Raw genomic sequence first — 18,341 nt, 5'->3', positions numbered from 1 at the left:
GTTGCACCTGTCGGGTCGAGATCTCGTCGGCATGTAGCTCTCCGCTCACCAAGAAGTTGAGGATGGGCTGCGCCCATGATGGTGCTTCTACCACTGTCACCACAGCCACTGAAACCAGGGCAGTTGGGTTGGGAGGCGGCGGGTTGGAGTCGGCCACCGCTTGCTGTGTCGTTGAAGTCCCCGGGCCGACTGCTGCAGTCCCCGGGCCACCTGGCGAAGTCCCCAGGCCGCCTGCTGCAGCCCCTGGGCCGGGTGCGGCTGCTGCAGTCCCCAAGTCGGATCCGACTGTTCCTGGAGCAGCTGATATGTCTCCAACGTATCTATAATTTTTTATTGTTCCATGCTATTATAATATCTGTTTTGGATGTCAATGGGCTTTATTTTACATTTTTATATTATTTTTGGGACTAACCTACTAACCCAAGGCCCAGTGCAAATTGCTGTTTTTTCCCTATTTCAGTGTTTCACAGAAAATGGAATATCAAACGGAATCCAAACGGAATGAAACCTTTGGGAGCGTGATTTTTGGAACAAACGTGATCTAGAGGACTTGGAGTGGACGTCAAGAAACAACCGAGGAGGCCACGAGGCAGGGGGCGCGCCTACCCCCCTGGGCGCTCCCTCCCCCCTCGTGGGCCCCTTGTGGCTCCACCGACCAACTTCTTCCTCCTATATATATATATTCATATACCCCGAAAACATCCTGGAGCACCACGAAACCCTATTTCCACCGCCGCAACCTTCTGTACCCAAGAGATCCCATCTTGGGGCCTTTTCCGGAGCTCCGCCGGAGGGGGCATCGATCACGGAGGGCCTCTACATCAACTCCATGGCCCCTCCTATGCTGTGTGAGTAGTTTACTTCAGACCTTCGGGTCCATAGCTATTAGCTAGATGGATTCTTCTCTTTCTTTGAATCTCAATAGAAAGTTCTCCTCGATCTTCTTGGAGATCTATTTGATGTAACTCTTTTTGCGGTGTGTTTGTCGAGATCCGATGAATTGTGGGTTTATGATCAAGTCTATCTATGAACAATATTTGATTCTTTTCTGAAATCTTTTATGTATGATTGGTTATCTTTGCAAGTCTCTTCAAATTATCAGTTTGGTTTGACCTACTAGATTGATCTTTCTTGCAATGGGATAAGTGCTTAGCTTTGGGTTCAATCTTGCGGTGCTCGATCCCAGTGACAGAAAGGGAAACGACATGTATTGTATTGTTGCCATCGAGGATAAAAAGATGGGGTTTATATCATATTGCTTGAGTTTATCCCTCTACATCATGTCATCTTACCTAATGCATTACTCTGTTCTTATGAACTTAATACTCTAGATGCATGCTGGATAGCGGTCGATGTGTGGAGTAATAGTAGTAGATGCTGGCAGGAGTCGGTCTACTTGTCACGGACGTGATGCCTATATACATGATCATGCCTATATATTCTCATAATTATTCGCTTTTCTATCAATTGCTCGACAGTAATTTGTTCAACCACCGTAATACTTATGCTATCTTGAGAGAAGCCACTAGTGAAACCTATGGCCCCGGGGTCTATTCTCCATCATATTAATCTCCCGCCAACAAGTTATTTCTGGCACCGTTTATTTCGCAATCTTTACTTTCAATCTATATCATAAAAATACCAAAAATATTTATCTTATCATCATTATCTCTATCAAATCTCACTCATAAGTGACCGTTAAGGGATTGAAAACCCCTTTATCGCGTTGGTTGCGAGGTTCTTATTTGTTTGTGTAGGTACGAGGGACTTGCGTGTCATCTCCTACTGGATTGATACCTTGGTTCTCAAAAACTGAGGGAAATACTTGCGCTACTTTGCTGCATCACCCTTTCCTCTTCAAGGGAAAACCAATGCAGTGCTCAAAGGTAGTAAGAAGGATTTCTGGCGCTGTTGCCGGGGAGATCTATGCACAAGTCAAGACATACCAAGTACCCATCACAAACTCTTATCCCTCGCATTACATTATTTTCCATTTGCCTCTCGTTTTCCTCTCCCCCCACTTCACCCTTGACGTTTTATTCGCTCTCTTTTTCCGTTCGCTTACCTCTTGTATCCCGTGTGTCGTCATGGCTAGTCTTTTATCAACTCCTTTATCTCCCGAGAATGAAGTCCTTAATTTTAAACAAAGGGAGGGATAAAACCTAAAAGATGCTTGGTACAGAATTTGCAATGTGCAAAATAGATCTACTAGGAAGCAATCTACTTCCATTCTTCTTCGCAATTTTTATGTAGGTATCATTCCTTGGAATAGATATATTCTTGATACCATTACCAGAGGAAATTTCTTGGGTAGCCATACTTTTGATTCTTATAATGCTATGATAGATTTTTTTGGCACACCACCTCTCTTGGTTAATGGAACTATGTTAACTTTGGAACATGTTATGCAAAGGCTCGAAATTATTGAAAATAAAGTTGCCACTGTGGAATTGATTGAGAATTTGGATAAAAAGATCCACAACCAAATTACCCAATATGGATCTAAGGTAGGAGTTACTCTGAAAAGTTTTAAAGAAAAAAGAACCCGTAGTTAATGAAAGAATAGACCAAGATTCCACTAGAATTGATAAACTTGAGGGTATTATTACCAACTTAGGGTCTGCTTTTTCTGCCGTAAGGAACACTCCAAATCCTCCTACCACCAAAGTTTCCAAATTAATGTATGTTCCTAAAAATAATGGTGCAACTTCTAGTAAGGAAAATGCGGATCTCAAATCCATAAGTGTTCACCCCAACTTTCTCGCTATTATTAAGGAACCTTTTGATACAAATGAATTTCTTGATTTATTGCCTAGGAGTTTAATCATTAATAGAAAGAAGGAAACTCCTAAGGGTTATAAGTGTTCTATTGAAGAATTGAAAACTAAAGATGATAATACCTAGATCTATCCTTGCTTTTATGCCTAGCTAGGGGCGTTAAACGATAGCGCTTGTTGGGAGGCAACCTAATTTTATTTTTCTTCCTTGCTTTTTGATTCTGTTTAGTAATAAATAATTAATCTAGCCTCTGTTTAGATGTTCTTTTATGCTTTTAATTAGTGTTTGTGCCAAGTAGAACCTTTGGGAAGACTTGGGGAAGGTCTTTGCGATCTTGCTGTAAAAAACATAAACTTCAGCGCTCATGAGATTTGCTGCCATTTTTTACTGGAGAGTTCTATTTATTTAATTATTTTTGAAGATGATTAATAGATAAATTCCTCACGTCCAGCAATTTATTTTAGAATTTTTGGGGTTCCATAAGTATACGAAACCTACAGATTACTACAGACTGTTCTGTTTTTGACAGATTCTGTTTTTCGTGTGTTGTTTGCTTTTTTTTGATGAATCTATGGCTAGTATTTGAGTGTATAAACCATAGAAAAGTTGGAATGCAGTAGTTTTAACACCAATATAAATAAATAATGAGTTCATTACAGTACCTTAAGTGGTGGTTTGTTTTCTTTTACTAACGGAGCTCATGAGATTTTCTGTTTAAGTTTTGTGTTGTGAAGTTTTCAAGTTTTGGGTAAAGATTTGATGGATTATGGAACAAGGAGTGGCAAGAGCCTAAGCTTGGGGATGCCCAAGGTACCCCAAGGTAAAATTCAAGGACAACCAAAAGCCTAAGCTTGGGGATGCCCCGGAAGGCATCCCCTCTTTCGTCTTCTTCTATCGGTAACTTTACTTGAGGCTATATTTTTATTCACCACATGATATGTGTTTTTCTTGGAGCGTATTGTATGATTTTAGTCTTTGATTTTTAGTTTACCATAATCATCCTTGCTGTACACACCTTTTGGGAGAGACACACATGAATCGGAATTTATTAGAATACTCTATGTGCTTCACTTATATCTTTTGAGCTAGATAATTTTGCTCTAGTGCTTCGCTTATATCTTTTAGAGCACGGTGGTGGTTCTATTTTATAGAAATTATTGATCTCTCATGCTTCACTTATATATTTTTAGAGTCCTTTAGAACAGCATGGTAATTTGCTTTGGTTATGAATTTAGTCCTAATATGATAGGCATCTAAGATCGGTATAACAAAAACTTTCATAAAAAGTGCATTGAGTACTAGGAGAAGTTTGATACTTGATAATTGTTTTGAGATATAAAGGTGGTAATATTAGAGTGTGCTAGTTGAGTAGTTGTGAATTTGAGAAATACTTGTGTTGAAGTTTGCAAGTCCCGTAGCATGCACGTATGGTGACCGTTGTGTAACAAATTTGAAACATGAGGTGTTATTTGATTGTCTTCCTTATGAGTGGCGGTTGGGGACGAGCGATGGTCTTTTCCTACCAATCTATCCCCCTAGGAGCATGCGCTTAATGCTTGGTCTTTGATGACTTGTAGATTTTTGCAATAAGTATGTGAGTTCTTTATGACTAATGTTGAGTCCATGGATTATACGCACTCTCACCCTTCCATCATTGCTAGCCTCTTCGGTACCGTGCATTGTCCTTTCTCACCTTGAGAGTTGGTGCAAACTTCGCCGGTGCATCCACACCCCGTGATACGATACACTCTGTCACACATAAACCTCCTTATATCTTCCTCAAAACAGCCACCATACCAATCTATTGTGGCATTTCCATAGCCATTCCGAGATATATTGCCATGCAACTTTCCACCGTTCTGTTTATCATGACACAGATCATCATTGTCATATTGCCTTGCATGATCATGTAGTTGGCATCGTATTTGTGGCAAAGCCACCGTTCATAATTTTTCATACATGTCACTCTTGATTCACCGCCCTTCCCGGTACACCGCCGGAGGCATTCATATAGAGTCATACTTTGTTCTAGTATCGAGTTGTAATCATTGAGTTGTAAATAAATAGAAGTGTGATGATCATCATTAATAGAGCACTGTCCCAAAAAAAGAAAGACCAAAAAAAGAAGACCCAAAAAACAAAAAAAGAAAAAGAAGTAAAACGGGGCAATGCTACTATCCTTTTTTTTGCACACTTGTGCTTCAAAGTAGCACCATGATCTTTATGATAGAGAGTCTCTTGTTTTGTCACTTTCATATACTAGTGGGAATTTTTCATTACAGAACTTGGCTTGTATATTCCAACAATGGGCTTCCTCAAATGCCCTAGGTCTTCGTGAGCAAGCAATCTGGATGCACACCCACTTAGTTTCTTTTGTTGAGCTTTCATACATTTATAGCTATAGTGCATCCTTTGCATGGCAATCCCTACTTCTTGCATTGACATCAATTGATGGGCATCTCTCTAGCCCATTGATTAGCCACGTCGATGTGAGACTTTCTCCTTTTTGTCTTCTCTACATAACCCCCAACATCATATTCTATTCCACCCATAGTGCTATATCCATGGCTCACGCTCATGTATTGCATGAAAGTTGAAAAAAGTTTGAGATTACTAAAGTGTGAAACAATTGATTGGCTTGTCATCAGGGTTGTGCATGATGAGAGCATTCTTGTGTGACGAAAATGGAGCATGACCAAACTATATGATTTTGTAGGATGAACTTTCTTTTGCCATGTTATTTTTAGAAGACATAATTGCTTAGTTAGTATGCTTGAAGTATTATTGTTTTTATGTCAATATTAAAGTTTTGTCTTGAATCTCTCCGATCTGAATATTCATGCTACAATAAAGAGAATTACATTGAGAATTATTCTAGGTAGCATTCCACATCAAAAATTCTGTTTTTATCATTTACCTACTAGAGGACGAGCAGGAATTAAGCTTGGGGATGCTTGATACGTATCCAACGTATCTATAATTTTTGATTGTTCCATGCTATTATATTATATGTTTTGGATGTTAATGGGATTTATTTTACACTTTTATATTATTTTTGGGACTAACCTACTAACCCAAGGCCCAGTGCAAATTGCTTTTGCCTATTTCAGTGTTTTGCAGAAAAGGAATATCAAACGGAATCCAAATGTAATGAAACCTTTGGGAGCGTGATTTTTGTAACAAACGTCATCCAGAGGACTTGGAGTGGACGTCAAGAAACAACCGAGGAGGCCACGAGGCAGGGGGCGCGCCTACCCCGCCTGGGCGCGCCCTCACCCCTCATGGGCCCCTCATGGCTCCACCGACCTACTTCTTCCTCCTATATATATTCATATACCCCGAAAACATCCAGGAGCACCACGAAACCCTATTTCCACCGCCGCAACCTTCTGTACCAAAGAGATCCCATATTGGGGCCTTTTCTGGAGCTCCGCCGGAGGGGGCATCGATCACGGAGGGCCGCTACATCAACTCCATGGCCCCTCCGATGCTGTGTGAGTAGTTTACTTCAGACCTTCGGGTCCATAGCTATTAGCTAGATGGATTCTTATCTCTCTTTGAATCTCAATAGAAAGTTCTCCTCGATCTTCTTGGAGATCTATTTGATGTAGCTCTTTTTGCGGTGTGTTTGTCGAGATCCGATGAATTGTGGGTTTATGATCAAGTCTATCTATGAACAATATTTGATTCTTCTCTGAAATCTTTTATGTATGATTGGTTATCTTTGCAAGTCTCTTCGAATTATCAGTTTGGTTTGGCCTACTAGATTGATCTTTCTTGCAATGGGAGAAGTTCTTCGCTTTGGGTTCAATCTCGCGGTGCTCTATCCTAGTGACAGAAAGGGGAACGACACGTATTGTATTGTTGCCATCGAGGATAAAAAGATGGGGTTTATATCATATTGCTTGAGTTTATCCCTCTATATCATGTCATCTTACCTAATGTGTTACTCTGTTCTTATGAACTTAATACTCTAGATGTATGCTGGATAGCGGTTGATGTGTGGAGTAATAGTAGTAGATGCAGGCTGGAGCCGGTCTACTTGTCACGGACGTGATGCCTATATACATGATCATGCCTAGATATTCTCATAATTATTTGCTTTTCTATCAATTGCTCGACAGTAATTTGTTCACCCACTGTAATACTTATGCTATCTTGAGAGAAGCCACTAGTGAAACCTATGGCCCCCGGGTCTATTCTCCATTATATTAATCTTCCGTCAACAAGTTATTTCTGGCACCATTTATTTTGCAATCTTTAATTTCAATCTATATCATAAAAATACCAAAAATATTTATCTTATCATTATTATCTCTATCAGATCTCACTCTCGTAAGTGACTATGAAGGGATTGACAACCCCTTTATCGCGTTGGTTGCGAGGTTCTTATTTGTTTGTGTAGGTACGAGGGACTTGCGTGTAGTCTCCTATTGGATGGATACCTTGGTTCTCAAAAACTGAGGGAAATACTTACGCTACTTTGCTGCATCACCCTTTCCTCTTCAAGGGAAAACCAACGCAGTGCTCAAGAGGTAGCAGCAGCCGGCACGAAGGTGGACTCTGATTCCGGTAAAGGCTTGATAGACGGCTTGCGCAGGCACTGGTGGGAGACGCCGGCTGATATAGCCTGCCGGGTGGAGCCAATCTGTGCCAGGGCATCTGCTTGCTCATTGTCGGCTCGTGGCACATGAAGGAACTCGCCCCATCAAAGTATCCACTGATCTGCTGGACGAGGAAGCGGTAGCTCGTCATGTTTGCATCCTTGGCGTCCTAGTCGCCAGAGGACTTCTGGACCATCAAGTCTAAGTCGCCGTAGCACATCACTCGGCGAATGCCAGTCGGAGCCCATGGACGAATGCCTCGTACTCGGCCAGGTTGTTGGAGGCGGCAAAGTGAATTTGCAATGTGTACTTGAGCTTGTCGCCTTTGGGAGAGGTGAGGACGACGTTGGCTCCCTAACCGATGCGCATCTTTGAGCCATCAAAGTGCATCCGCCAATGAGTGGAATCCGGCGCTGGCGGCTACTATTTCTTGAGCACTGCGTTGGTTTTCCCTTGAAGAGGAAAGGGTGATGCAGCAAAGTAGCATAAGTATTTCCCCTCAGTTTTTGAGAACCAAGGTATCAATCCAGTAGGAGACTACACGCAAGTCACCTCGCACCTACACAAACAAATAAGAACCTTGCAACCAACATGATAAAGGGGTTGTCAATCCCTTCACGACCACTTGCAAAAGTGAGATCTGATAGAGATACTAAGATATTTTTTTGGTATTTTTATGATATAGATTGAAAAATAAAGATTGCAAAACAAACGGCGACAGAAATAGCTTGTTGACGGGAGAATAATATAATGGAAGATAGACCCGGGGGCTGCTACCTCTTGAGCACTGCGTTGGTTTTCCCTTGAAGAGGAAAGGGTGATGCAGCAAAGTAGCACAAGTATTTCCCTCGGTTTTTGAGAACCAAGGTATCAATCTAGTAGGAGACTACACGCAAGTCCCTCGTACCTACACACACAAATAAGAACCTCGCAACCAACATGATAAAGGGGTTGTCAATCCCTTCACGGTCACTTACGAGAGTGGGATCTGATAGAGATAATAATAATAAGATAAATATTTTTTGTATTTTTATGATATAGATTGAAAGTAAAGATTGCAAAATAAGATAGATTGGAAACTTATATGATAAAATATAGACCGGGTACCATAGGTTTCACTAGTGGCTTCTCTCAAGATAGCATAAGTATTACGGTGGGTGAACAAATTACTGTCGAGCAATTGATAGAAAAGCGAATAATTACGAGAATATCTTGGTATGATCATGTATATAGGCATCACGTCCGCGACAAGTAGACCGAAACGATTCTGCATCTACTACTATTACTCCACACATCGACCGCTATCCAGCATGCATCTAGAGTATTAAGTTCATAAGAACAGAGTAACGCATTAGGCAAGATGACATGATGTAGAGGGATAAACTCAAGCAATATGATATAAACCCCATCTTTTTATCCTCGATGGCAACAATACAATATGTGCCTTGCTGCCCCTGCTGTCACTGGGAAAGGACACCGCAAGATCGAGCCCAAAGCTAAGCACTTCTCCCATTGCAAGAAAGATCAATCTAGTAGGTCAAACCAAACTAATAATTCGAAGAGATTTGCAAAGATAACCAATCATACATAAAAGATTCCAGAGAAGAATCAAATATTGTTCATAGATAAACTTGATCATAAACCCACAATTCATCGGATCTCGACAAACACACCACAAAAAGAGAGAGAGAAGAATCCATCTAGCTAATAACTATGGACCCGAAGGTCTGTGGTAAACTGCTCACACATCATCGGAGAGGCTATGCTGTTGATGTAGAAGCCCTCCGTGATCGATTCCCCCTCCGACGGAGCTCCCGAAAAGGCCCCAAGATGGGATCTCTTGGGTACAGAAGGTTGCAGCGGTGGAAATAGGGTTTCGTGGCGCTCCTGGATGTTTTCGGGGTATATGGACATATATAGGAGGAAGAAGTAGGTCGGTGGAGCTATGAGGGGCCCACAAGGGTGGGGGCGCGCCCAGGGGGGTAGGCGCGCCTCCCTGCCTTGTGGCCTCCTCGTTGATTTCTTGACGTCTACTCCAAGTCCCCCGGATCATGTTTGTTCCAAAAATAACTCTCCCAAAGGTTTCATTCCGTTTGGATTCTGTTTGATATTCCTTTTCTGTGAAACACTAAAATAGGTAAAAAAAACTGCAATTTTCACTGGGCCTTGGGTTAGTAGGTTAGTCCCAAAAATAATATAAAAGTGTATAAATAAGCCATTAACATCCAAAACAGATACTATAATAGCATGGAACAATAAAAGATTATAGATATGTTGGAGACGTATCAAGCACCCCCAAGCTTAATTCCTGCTTGTCCTCGAGTAGGTAAATGATAAAAATAGAATTTTTGACGTGGAATGCTACCTAGCATAATTCTCAATGTAATTTTCTTTATTGTGGCATGAATGTACAGATCCGAAAGATTCAAGACAAAAGTTTAATATTGACATAAAAATAATAATACTTCAAGCATACTAGCTAAGCAATCATGTCTTCTCAAAATAACATGGCAAAAGAAAGTTCATCCCTACAAAATCATATAGTTTGGTCATGCTCCATTTTCGTCACACAAGAATGCTCTCATCATGCACAACACCGATGACAAGCCAAGCAATTGTTTCATACTTTAGTAATCTCAATTTTTTTTCAACTTTCACGCAATACATGAGCGTGAGCCATGGATTTAGCACTATGGGTGGAATAGAATATGATGACGGGGGTTATGTGGAGAAGACAAAAAAGGAGAAAGTCTCACATCGACGCGGCTAATCAACGGGCTAGGGAGATGCCCATCAATTGATGTCAATGCAAGGAGTAGGGATTGCCATGCAACGGATGCACTAGAGCTATAAATGTATGAAAGCTCAACAAAAGAAACTAAGTGGGTGTGCATCCAACTTGCTTGCTCATGAAGACCTAGGGCATTTGAGGAAGCCCATTGTTGGAATATATAAGCCAAGTTCTATAATGAAAAATTCCCACTAGTATATGAAAGTGACAAAACAAGAGACTCTCTATCATAAAGATCATGGTGCTACTTTGAAGCACAAGTGTGGAAAACGGGATAGTAGCATTGTCCCTTTTTATTTACCTTTTTTGGGGGGCCTTTCTTTTTTTATTTGGCCTTTCTCTTTTTTGGGGGACAATGCTCTATTAATGATGATCATCACACTTCTATTTATTTACAACTCAATGCTTACAACTCAATACTAGAACAAAATATGACTCTATATGAATGCCTCCGGCGGTGTACCGGGAAGGGAAATGAATCAAGAGTGACATGTATGATAAATTATGCATGGTGGCTTTGCCACAAATACGATGTCAACTACATGATCATGCAAAGCAATATGACAATGATAAAGTGTGTCATAGATGAAACGGTGGAAAGTTGCATGGCAATATATCTCGGAATGGCTATGGAAATGCCATAATAGGTAGGTATGGTGGCTGTTTTGAGGAAGATAAAAGGAGGTTTATGTGTGATAGAGCGTATCATATCACGGGGTTTGGATGCACCGGCGAAGTTTGCACCAACTCTCAAGGTGAGAAAGGGCAATGCACGGTACCGAAGAGGCTAGCAATGATGGAAGGGTGAGAGTGCGTATAATCCATGGACTCAACATTAGTCATAAAGAACCCACATACTTATTGCAAAAATCTACAAGTCATCAAAAACCAAGCATTACGTGCATGCTCCTAGGGGGATAGATTGGTAGGAAAAGACCTTCTCTCGTCCCCGACCGCCACTCATAAGGAAGACAATCAAATAACACCTCATGTTTCAAATTTGTTACACAACGGTTACCATACGTGCGTGCTATGGGACTTGAAAACTTCAACACAAGTATTTCTCAAATTCACAACTACTCAACTAGCACACTCTAATATCACCATATTCATATCTCAAAACAATTATCAAGTATCAAACTTCTCATAGTATTCAATGCACTTTCTATGATAGTTTTTATTATACCCATCTTGGATGCCTATCATATTAAGACTAATTTCATAACCAAGGAAAATTACCATGCTGTTCTAAAGGACTATCAAAATAATATAAATGAAGCGTGAGAGATTAATAATTACTATAAAATAAAACCACCACCGTGCTCTAAAATATATAAGTGAAGCACTAGAGCAAAATTATCTAGCTCAAAAAAATATAAGTGAAGCACATAGAGTATTCTAACAAATTCCAATTCATGTGTGTCTCTCCCAAAAGGTGTGTACAGCAAGGATGATTGTGGTAAACTAAGAAGCAAATACTCAAATCATACAAGACACTCCAAGCAAAACACATACCATGTTGTGAATAAAAATATAGCCTCAAGTAAAGTTACCGATGAAAGAAGACGAAAGAGAGGATGCCTTATGGGGCATCCCCAAGCTTAGGCTTTTGGTTGTCCTTGAATTTTACCTTGGGGTGCTTTCGGCATCCCCAAGCTTAGGCTCTTGCCACTCCTTGTTCCATAATCCATCAAATCTTTACCCAAAACTTGAAAACTTCACAACACAAAACTCAACAGAATCTCATGAGCTCCGTTAGTATAAGAAAACAAATCACCACTTAAGGTACTGTAATGAACTCATTATTTATTTATATTGGTGTTAAACCTACTGTATTCCAACTTCTCTATGGTTCATACCCTCCGATACTAGCCATAGATGCATCAAAATAAGCAAACAACACACGAAAAATAGAATCTGTCAAAAACAGAACAGTCTGTAGTAATCTGTAGGTTTAGAATACTTATGTAACCCCAAAAATTCTGAAATAAATTGCTGTACGTGAGGAATTTTTCTATTAATCATCTACAAAAAGAATCAACCTAATTTCACTCTCCAGTAAAAAATGGCAGCAAATCTCGTGAGTGCTAAAGTTTCTGTTTTTTACAGCAAGATCGCTAAAACTTCCCCCAAGTCTTCCCAAAGGTTCTACTTGGAACAAACACTAATTACAATTATAAAAACACATCTAAACAGAGGCTAGATGAATTATTTATTACTAAACAGAACCAAAAAGCAAGAAACAAAAATAAAATTGGGTTGCCTCCGAACGAGCGCTATCGTTTAACTCCCCTAGCTAGGCATAAAAGCAAGAATAGATCTAGGTATTATCATCTTTGGTATGCAATCCATAAGTGGCTATCATAATAGATTCATAAGGTAATTTATTTTTCTTTCTAGGAAAGTGTTCCATGCCTTTTCTTAACAGAAATTGGAATCTAATATTCCCTTCTTTCATATCAATAATTGCACCAATCGTTCTAAGAAAAGGTCTACCAAGAATAATAGGACATGAAGGATTGCAATCAATATCAAGAACAATGAAATCTACTTGCACATAATTCCTATTTTCAGCAATAAGAACATCATTAATCCTTCACATAGGTTTCTTAATAGTGGAATCCGTGAGGTGCAAATTTAAAGAACAATCATCAAATTCACAGAAACCTAACACATCACACAAAGTTTTTGGAACCGTGGAAACGCTAGCACCCAAATCACATAAAGCATAGCATTCATGATCTTTAATTTTAATTTTAATAGTAGGTTCCCAATCATCATGAAGTTTTCTAGGGAAAGAAACTTCTAATTCAAGCTTTTCTTCATAAGATTGCAATAAAGCATCAACAATATGTTTGGTAAAAGCTTTATTTTGACTATAAGCACGCGGAGAATTTAGCACGGATTGCAACAAGGAAATACAATCTATCAAAGAGCAATTATCATAATTAAATTTCTTGAAATCCAAAATAGTGGGTTCATTGCTATGTAAAGTTTTGACCTCTCCAATCCCACTTTTACCAATTTTTGCATCAAGATCTTAAAACTCCGAATCATTGGGACGCCTTTTAACTAAAGTTGACTCATCTCCAGTCCCATCATTATCAAGATTCATATTGAAAAACAAAGGTTTAATAGGAGACACATCAATCACTTTTAGATCTTCATCCTTATTATCATCAAAACTAGAAGAGCACGCTTTTATAAAGCAATCTTTTTTAGCACGCATCCTAGCGGTTCTTTCTTTGCACTCATCAATGGAAATTCTCATGGCTTTGAGAGACTCATTGATATCATGCTTAGGTGGAATAGATCTAGGTTTCAAAGAATCAACATCAAGAGAAATTCTATCCACGTTCCTAGCCAACTCATCAATCTTAGACAATTTTTCTTCAATCAAAGCAGTGAAACTCTTTTGCGAACTAATAAATTATTTAATACTAGATTCAAAATCAGAGGGCATCTTATTATTATTTCCATAAGAATTGTTGTAGGAATTACCATAATTATTAGAGGAATTACTAGGATACGGCCTAGGATTAAAGTTTCCGCTATACGCGTTGTTACCAAAATTGTTCCTACCAACAAAATTTACATCCATAGATTCATTATTATTCTCAATCAAAGTAGACAAAGGCATATCATTAGGATCAGAAGAAACGCTCTTATTAGCAAATAATTGCATAAGTTCATGCATATTTCCACTCAAAACATTAATTTCTTCTATAGCATGAACCTTTTTACTAGTAGATCTTTCGGTGTGCCATTGAGAATTATTAACCATAATATTATCTAGGAGTTTGGTAGCTTATCCTAAAGTGATTTCCATAAAAGTGCCTCCCGCGGCCAAATCTAAAAGATTTCTAGAAGCAAAATTCAACCCAGCATAAAAAATCTGTATAATCATCCATAAATTCAAACCATGTGTAGGGCAATTACGAATCATTAATTTCATCCTCTCCCAAGATTGTGCAACATGCTCATGATCTAGTTGCTTAAAGTTCATAATATCGTTTCTAAGAGAGATGATCTTAGCGGGAGGAAAATACTTAGAGATAAAAGCATCTTTGCACTTGTTCCAAGAATCAATACTATTTTTAGGCAAAGACGAAAACCAAGTTTTAGCACGTTCCCTAAGCGAAAACGGAAATAGCTTCAATTTAACAATATCATTATCCACATCTTTCTTCTTTTGCATATCACACAAATCAACAAAGTTGTTTAGATGGGTAGTAGCATCCTCACTAGGAAGGCCGGAAAACGGATCTTTCATGACAAGATTCAGTAAAGCAGTATTAATTTCACAAGATTCAGCATCGGTAAGAGGAGCAATCGGAGTGCTAATAAAATCATTATTGTTGGTATTGGAAAAATCACACAATTTAGTATTATCTTGATCCATCATGACAAACAATCCAACACACGAGCAAGCAAGAGGCAAACAACTATAGGCGAACGAAAAAGAGGCAAGCGGAAAAGAGGGCGAATAAAACGGCAAGGGTGAAGTGGGGGAGAGGAAAACGAGAGGCAAATGGCAAATAATGTAATGCGAGGGATAAGAATTTGTGATGGGTACTTGGTATGTCTTGACTTGTGAGTAGATCTCCCCGGCAACGGCGCCAGAAATCCTTCTTGCTACCTCTTGAGCACAGCGTTGGTTTTCCCTTGAAGAGGAAATGGTGATGCAACAAAGTAGCATAAGTATTTCCCTCAGTTTTTTTAGAACCAAGGTATCAATCTAGTAGGAGACTACACGCAAGTCCCTCGTACCTAGACAAACAAATAAGAACCTCGCAACCAACGTGATAAAGGGGTTGTCAATCCATTCACGGTCACTTATGAGAGTGAGATCTGATAGAGATAATAATAATAAGATAAATATTTTTGGTATTTTTATGATATAGATTGAAAGTAAAGATTGAAAAATAAGATAGATTGGAAACTTATATGATAAAAGATAGATCCGGGGGCCATAGGTTTCACTAGTGGCTTCTCTCAAGATAGCATAAGTATTACGGTGGGTGAACAAATTACTGTCGAGCAATTGATAGAAAAGCGAATAATTATGAGAATATCTAGGCATGATCATGTATATAGGCATCACCTCCGCGACAAGTAGACCGAAACGATTCTGCATCTACTACTATTACTCCACACATCGACCACTATCTAGCATGCATCTAGAGTATTAAGTTCATAAGAACAGAGTAACACATTAGGCAAGATGACATGATGTAGAGGGATAAACTCAAGCAATATTATATAAACCCCATCTTTTTATCCTCGATGGAAACAATACAATATGTGCCTTGCTGCCCCTGCTATCACTTGGAAAGGACACCGCAAGATTGAACCCAAAGCTAAGCACTTCTCCCATTGCAAGAAAGATCAATCTAGTAGGCCAAACCAAACTGATAATTTGAAGAGACTTGCAAAGATAACCAATCATACATAAAAGATTTCAGAGAATAATCAAATATTGTTCATAGATAAACTTGATCATAAACCCACAATTCACCGGATCTCGACAAACACACCGCAAATAGAGTTACATCAAATAGATCTCCAAGAAGATTGAGGAGAACATTGTATTGAGATCCAAAGAGAGAGAAGAAGCCATCTAGCTAATAACTATGGACCCGAAGGTGTGTGGTAAACTACTCACACATCATCGGAGAGGCTATGGTGTTGATGTAGAAGCCCTCCGTGATCGATTCCCCCTCCGGCGGAGCTCCAGAAAAGGCCCCAAGATGGGATCTCCTGGGTACAGAAGGTTGCGACGGTGGAAATAGGGTTTCATGGTGCTCCTGGATGTTTTCGGTGTATATGGACATATATAGGAGGAAGAAGTAGGTCGGTGGAGCTACGAGGGGCCCACGAGGGTGGGGGGTGCGCCTAGTGGGGCAGGCGCGCCTTCCTGCCTCGTGGCCTCCTCGTTGATTTCTTGATGTCTACTCCAAGTCCCCTGGATCACGTTTGTTCCAAAAATAACTCTCCCGAAGGTTTCATTCTGTTTGATATTCCTTTTCTGCGAAACACTGAAATAGGAAAAAAACAATTTGCACTAGGCCTTGGGTTAGTAGGTTAGTCCCAAAAAAATATAAAAGTGTATAAATAAGCCCATTAACATCCAAAACAGATAATATAATAGCATGGAACAATAAAAAATTATAGATACGTTGGAGACGTATCAGGGGCCATAGGTTTCACTAGTGGCTTCTCTCAAGATAGCATAAGTATTACGATGGGTAAACAAATTACTGTTGAGCAATTGGTAGAAAAGTGCATAATTATGAGAATATCTAGGCATGATCATGTATATAGGCATCATGTCCGTGACAAGTAGACTGAAACAATTCTGCATCTACTACTATTACTCCACACATCGACTGCTATCCAACATGCATCTAGAGTATTAAGTTCATAAGAACAGAGTAACGCATTAGGCAAGATGACATGATGTAGAGGGATAAAATCAAGCAATATGATATAAACCCCATCTTTTTATCCTCGATGGCAACGATACAATACGTGCCTTGCTGCCCCTGCTGTCACTGGGAAAGGACACCGCAAGATTGAACCCAAAGCTAAGCACTTCTCCCATTGCAAGAAAGATCAATCTAGTAGGCCAAACCAAATTGATAATTCGAAGAGACTTGAAAAGATAGCCAATCATACATAAAATATTTCAGAGAAGAATCAAATATTGTTTATAGATAAACTTGATCATAAACCCACAATTCACCGGATCTTGACAAACACACCACAAAAAGAGTTACATCAAATAGATCTCCAAGAAGATCGAGGAGAACATTGTATTGACATCCAAAGAGAGAGAAGAAGCCATCTTGCTAATAACTATGGACCCAAAGGTCTGTGGTAAACTACTCACACATCATCGGAGAGGCTATGGTGTTGATGTAGAAGCCATCCGTGATCGATTCCCCCTCCGGCGGAGCGCCGAAAAAGGCCCCAAGATGGGATCTCTTGGGTACAGAAGGTTGCGGCGGTGGAAATAGGGTTTCGTGGTGCTCTCGGATGTTTTCGGGGTATATGGGTATATATAGGAGGAAGAAGTACGTCGATGGAGCTACGAGGGTCCCACGAGGGTGGGGGCCCCCCTACCCCCCTGGGAGCACCCTCCTGCCTCGTGGCTCCCTCGTTTCTTTCTTGACGTGGACTCCAAGTCTCCTGGATCATGTTCATTCCAAAAATAACTCTCCCTAAGGTTTCATTCCGTTTGATATTCCTTTTCTGCGAAACACTGAAATAGGAAAAAAACAGCAATTTGCACTGGGCCTTTGGTTAGTAGGTTAGTCCGAAAAATAATATAAAAAGGTATATTAAAGCCCATTAAACATCCAAAACAGATTATATAATAGCATGGAACAATCAAAAATTATAGATACGTTGGAGACGTATCAGCGGCAAGTACTAGGTCTTGGCCCAATCGACAAGGAAGTCGGCCAGTGCTCGGGATTTGATGGCAGTAAGAGGCTGGTAGAGGATGGTGTAGGGAGCCAGCTCGATGGCCCACTTTGCCACCCGACCTGATGCATCTTTTTTGCCTATGATCTCAGCAAGTGGGGAGGTGCAGACGACCGTGATGGAGTGCTCCTGGAAGTACTGCTTGAGCTTCTTGATGGCAAAGTACACACCGTAGCACATTTTCTGGTAGTGGGGGTAGTTCTGCTTGGAGGCCGACAACACTTCACTCAGGTAGTAGACGGGCCTCTAGGCCGGCTGTGCTCTGCCTTCCTCTGGGCGCTCGACCACAATGACAGTACTGACCACCCGGCTGGTGGCAGCGATGTAGAGGAGCATGGGATCCTTAGCAGCCGATGCCGCCAGGACAGGCGGCGTGGTCAACATTTTCTTAAGCTGGAGGAAGGCCTCGTCCGCCTTGTCGTTCCATTCGAAACAAGTGGTCTTCATGAGCTGGTACAGGGGAAGAGCCTTCTCGGCCAGCCGACTGATGAAACGGCTGAGGGATCACCGGTGCGCGTCGGTGCTATACAAACGGTTTTTAACCCCTTTCCGTGACGACATTTGGAACCGTCGCCAAGTGAGTGTGGGTGATAGGGGGGTCCTTCCCACATGACCCCAAAACCGTCGGGGATATGGAGCCTTGATGCATACAGTTGTCCCTATATAACCGTTTCCAATAT

This window comes from Triticum urartu, chromosome 5 (assembly GCF_003073215.2).
Source record: "Triticum urartu cultivar G1812 chromosome 5, Tu2.1, whole genome shotgun sequence".
In the NCBI taxonomy this organism is placed as follows: domain Eukaryota; kingdom Viridiplantae; phylum Streptophyta; class Magnoliopsida; order Poales; family Poaceae; genus Triticum; species Triticum urartu.
The sequence above is the reverse complement of the archived record's forward strand: the minus strand, read 5'-3'. Positions refer to the sequence as shown.